Genomic DNA, 5,697 nt, shown 5'->3' with positions numbered 1-5,697 from the left:
TTCTGGACTAGTAGATTTTTTTTTTTACATACAATGTTTTAAGCTTTTATTATGATTGGTTTTGGTGGATAAGGATACAGATTAATAAAAACATTATTATTTCCCTGTTTACATTTTAAACTCTTCCATATTTTAGTCTACATTTATCATATGCAATAGTAGATGGTCTTTACTACATTTCTTTATCAATGCTATTTTTTCTTTGTGTGTGTGTGTGTGTGTGCCTTTTGTTTGTTATTTAGGAAGGGTTGTGTAGCTCATGTTTAACATTGCACTGAAAATGTTTTGACATCACTAGTCCCCTTTTAACTTGACACACTTCTAATATTTGGTTTATAAATTTTTAATCATATCTTTTGAATTTAAATTTTTACCACTATGACAACCAAAGATATTATTTTCCTCCTCTCTGACCTCTTAACCTGCCATTTCTTACAGTGTTAGTTCAACCCAAGCATATACCAGTGACAGCCTGTGTTTCCCACCTCGCCTCCACCTTGGCTTTTGGTTTAGGTCCACAGTTAAACATGCTGATGCTCATGAACTATTCAGAAGTGAGTGTCCTGGGCATCACTTGTTGAAGGGAATTTATTCTTGGGAAAGTCCTCATGAGGGAATAGGGTCTCGCTGAGTTTTGCTTAATAACGTTTTCCCGCTGCCGTGGTACATGGTGCACATGACTAGATATAAGGTACTTGCCAAAAATGATTTTTCTTGAGTTTTTAGAAAATGTCTTGCTTTAGGGGACAGGGATGGTATGTGTTCCCATTCTGGGATTCTGTTTCGTTCTACCAGGACCTCTAATTTCTGCCAGTTACTTCATTCATTCTCTTCACCACAAGTCTCCAGAGGATGCTTCCTTTGTCCACACCTCCCCATCTCCCAGCAATTCTGGGTTTCCGAGCTTGCCACCTCTGGTCCTCTGCACCGTGAAGCCCCTTCCTTTCAATTCCCCAGTAGCCAGTGTAAGTATGGATTGATTAGTTCTATAATCAATTTTGAGTGAGTTTTAGTGCAAGTATGGATGTTTAGGTAGATTTTTTTTTCTTTCTTTTCTTATTATTCTTTACTACCAGGTCTCAGACATGATCTGTCTTTCTTCACACTCACTTTCTGAGGATAGTTTTACCTGTGTTCTGTCATGAACAGGCCCTCCCTGCTGTCCTGGCCTCTATTTGCATAGTGTTTCCTGCTCCCTCTGCAGTTGTGTGGCTCCCAGACCCTGCTAAATAAAATCACCTGAGGGCTACAGGGTTCTTTAGCCCTGGTGTTTAGGGGCAGGGTTCTGGGTGGTATTTTTGACTCCCTGTTAATTCCTAGGGCTTTGAAGTGTATGTTAAGAAAATCAGCTGTTATCCTATCCTACTTCTTCAAATGTGGAATTTCAATAGTATTAAAAAAGGAGACAGAATCATATAATAGAACTCCCTCATATTCATTGGCTAGCTCAGCAATTATCATTGAATAACTGAACTTTTAAAAATATAATCCTTCCTACTTATGAAATGTGTGTATACATATATATATATATATGTATAATGCATGTACATGTATGTGTGTATGTGTGTGTGCATATATACATATAAATTTGGACATATGATTACAGAGGCTGCAATTCCCAAGATGGAAAGCTGGATACCCAGGAAAGCATTTCCTTCTTATTAGGCCCTTTCCTTCTCCTCTGACCTTTGGTTGATTGGATGAGGCCCACCCACATTAGGGAGGACAGTCTGCTTCACTTAGTCTCTCTATTCCAGTGTTAATGTCATCCAGAAACACCCTCCAGCACACACCCAGAATAATGTTGGAACAAATGTCCTGGCACACTGGGGCTTGGTCACAGTGACACACACAATTAACCATTATACAGGTCCTTCATCATATGTGGGATTTTCATATTTTTCTCCCAATTTGTAGCATATGTTTTATTCTATTATCGATATCTTGTGCTGACCAAGGATTTTTAATTTTTATGAAGTTGAATGTATCAATGTTTTCTTTAATGGTTTGTGTTGATACGATAACTAAGAATACTTCGTGCCTAACTCTACATCATGAAAATTTTCTCTTAAGTTTTCTACTGTAAGTTTTCTAGATTTGCAGTTTACGTTTAGTTGTATAATCAATTTTGAGTTAGTTTTTGTGCAAGTATGGATGTTTAAGTGGATTTTTTTTCTTTCTTTGTTAGTTGTTTTTTACTTCCACTTTTATTTTAAGTTCAGGGGTGCATGTGCAGGATGTGTAGGTTTGCTACATAGGTAAATGTGTGCCATGGTGCTTTGCTGCACAGATCATCTCATCACCTAGGTATTAAGCCCAGCATTCATTAGCTACTCTTCCTGATGCTCTCCCTCCCCCCACTTCCCACCCCCCGAAAGGGCCAAGGGTGTGTTGTCTCCACCCCGACCCTATCTGTCTATGTGTTCCCATCATTCATCTCCCACTTATAAGCGAGAACATGCAGGGTTTTGTTTTCTATTCCTGTGTTAGTTTGCTGAGGCTAATGGCTTCCAACTCCCTCCATGTCCCTGAAAAGGACATAATCTTATTCCTTTTTGTGGCTGCATAGTATTCCATGTGTATATATACCACATTTTCTTTATCTAGTCTATCATTAAAGGGCATTTAGGTTGATTCCATGTCTTTGCTATTGTGAATAGTGCTGCAGTGAACATATGTGTGCATATATCTTTATAACAGAATAATTTATATTCCTTTGGGTATATACCCAGTAATGGGATTGCTGGGTCAAGTGGTATTTCTGCCTGTATATTTTTAAGGAATCACCACACTGTCTGCCACAATGGTTGACAGTTACACTCCCACCAACAGTGTAAAAGGATTCCTTTTTCTCCAAAACCTCACCAGCATCTGTGAATTTTTTTCTATTTTTGCCTATGGATGTCCAGTTTTCTCAACACAATTTGTTGATAAGACAATGCTTTCTCTCCTGAATTGTTTTGAACCATTGTCCGTCCATTGGAGAGATGAGACTGGAGAGAGGACTGTCCTGATCATTGGAGGGACAGGGCCTGAAGTAGAGCAGGTCTTATGGAAAAGAAAATGAACACCTATTTTTCAGTGAGGCAGAGGAAAGCCCCAAGCACAAGTGAGGTACTCCCTACCCTCATGTGTGGCACACTCGCCTCTGCTCTCTCTGCCTCTCCTGCTGCACAATCTTGGGTGTGCACAGACACTGAAGCTGAGTTGTGTCACTGGGCACATTTAGGCATTGACATCAAATGTGTGGCATCAAATCCCAGAATCTCAAACAGGCAAAGTGGCAGGAAAACATGAGACTTAATGAAGAATGAAATAATTCATTGAAAATGACACATATGTTAGAAATAGCAGGCAAGGACATTACAGCAGTTATTACAATTTTAATTAAGTGAAGATGTGGGAGATACTTTTAAAATATCAAGTTCCATAAGTGAAAACTACATTTTACTGTCTGAATTTTTTAAAAAAATGCACCGGATTGAACATTGCAGAGGAAAAGATTAATGAATTAGAGGGAATAGCAATAGAAACGAACACAAATGAAACACACAGGAAAAAATGAATTTAAGAAATAAAAAGCCCATCAGTGGGAAAACTTTAAACACTCTACTAAATGGAATCCCTGAAGGGAACGGAGTGGGTAAGAGGGATAGAAAAATATTTAAAACATACTGGATGAAAGCTTTCAAAGCTTCATGAACACCATAAACCCCAAATAACCAAGAAACATAATGTATTCTGATATCCCAAAGTCTGTGCTCTCTTCAGAAAAGAAAGTTCAGCATAAAGCACTCAACCAGGAGTCAAGATATTGTATTTTCAACTGTTATTTCAACAGCTGTATTATAACAGGCCAGTTTATTTCATGCCTTTCTAATTTGACCTAAAGTGCTGGGTGGCACTGGGGCTGGCATAGCCTTGCTCAATTATGTGTTGAAGAGTATACAGAGACTGCCAGGCTGAGGGAAGATGCAAGAGAAGAGAAGAGATGTTCACAGGGAACAACAGACCACAAGGCCCCAGAGTCAGAGGCAGCATCAGCCACTGTTGGCTGCTCATTTTCTCAGACAGAGCCCACAAGCCTCAGCCATGCTTTGCTTCTGCAAGATGTTTCTTCAGCTTTTCAATAAACCTGCCTGAATTTAAGCTGATGGGAGTTTATTTCTCCTTCGTCATAAATGAAATTCTTCACCACAACAATCTCCAATGAATTGTGGGCACAGCAGGCAGGCCCATCCCTGCTTCTGTTCCACCATCTCCCCTGTAGGTTGAAAAGGAGGAGGTACTGAATTACCTCCAAATGTTCCTTTGGCTCTGATGGTCTGTTATTTTGGTTTCTTTCCGGCTACTTTGTTTTTGGAAGCATGTGTCCTAACGCGTCCGGTTGAACCACCTTTGTCTACTGTGTCCAGGCATTCCTGGTGGTATTTCAGATAAGACACTCTTGGGTTGCTGTACTCACAACCACTGAACCAATTCTATGACCATCTGTTTCATGGCCACATGTTTGCTCATTTTTTATGTACATAAAGGGAGGGGACAGACAGCAAACTTGAATGTTATAAATTGTATCATCTTACAAAGGAAACAAAGCAACACTGTGCAATAAAACCTTAAGATGCATTAATTTGATGCATTAATTTTAATCCTAATGCAATAAAGAATGCAATAAAAATGCCCATAAAAATTTTATCTAAAGAATCAAGGGACATCATCATTTAAAGTGATATGAAGAAACCTTCTCAGCTAAGCATATGGGCTAGATTAGAGAGAAAAATAAAGGACCCATCTCTGCCCTGGAAAAACTACTGGTAGCATCTTTCAGAAAGCTCTGTGTGTCTGAGTACGCACCTTGATCCATAGGCTCACATTTGATCCCAACTGGCGGCTGCTTCTTGGCATTAACATTGGATTCCCAACTAGTAAATCTTACCAAGATCTGAGTTTCTCCAGGTATGATATTATTTTGTTTGACCATCCTTATCTTCAAGGGCTACCAAGAAGGAACAAATAATTTATTTACCTCCCCAAAGGAAAAGGTTTTACCAATGAGACACTTTCTTACCATGACACCAGGGCCCCCTGTGCCCTGTTCACTCGAGTGCCTTGTGTGGTCTGACAGGAGCTCATGCTGGTCACAGGATTTCTTATATGATTAACCTCCTTCCTGAATCCCAACTTGATGGTGGTGGTGATGACAGGTGTCCTGTATCCCATGCTCATGTCCCTGAAGTCATCAGCCTGTCTCCAGTTGGAAAAATTTACACATATGTAGAAAAGCCTCTTTGGAAGTAGCTAAAGGTTTCTCCCTTCTCATATATGAATGGTTGGAATGTACAATAGTATAAACACTGTGGGGGAAAAAAGTCTGGCAGATTCTTATAGAACCGAACAACTACCCACTCTATGACTCAGTAATTCTTAAGTATTTATCCAAGAGAAATTCAAACATATGTCCACAAAATGATTTACACAAAAATGTTTATAGCACTTTTATTTGTAATAACAAAAACTAGAAACATTGAAGTGTCTGTCAACATGAGAATGGAGCAATGAACTGTGATATATTCATTCCATGGAATGGCTAAAGGAACAAACTGTTGACACACAAAACAACATGGATGAATCTCAAAAATACTTTATTGAGTGCAAAAGGAGCCATATGCAAAAGAGTACATATTCTTTAACCACACT

At 39.1% G+C, this 5,697-nt stretch overlaps 1 long non-coding RNA gene across 1 annotated transcript; it reads right to left on the bottom strand.

Moving 5' to 3' along the window:
- Positions 1 to 3,817: 3,817 nt before the first annotated feature.
- LOC110740756 lies at positions 3,818 to 5,308 on the bottom strand. Its single transcript, XR_004177066.1, has 2 exons — positions 4,855 to 5,308; positions 3,818 to 4,421 (listed from the first exon to the last, which is right to left on the bottom strand). It is a non-coding gene; the product is annotated as an uncharacterized LOC110740756 (long non-coding RNA).
- Between the last annotated feature and the right edge of the window lie 389 nt (positions 5,309 to 5,697).

This window comes from Papio anubis, chromosome 1, assembly GCF_008728515.1.
Source record: "Papio anubis isolate 15944 chromosome 1, Panubis1.0, whole genome shotgun sequence".
Classification (NCBI taxonomy): Eukaryota; Metazoa; Chordata; class Mammalia; order Primates; family Cercopithecidae; genus Papio; species Papio anubis.
This window is presented reverse-complemented; position numbering and strand designations above follow the sequence as displayed.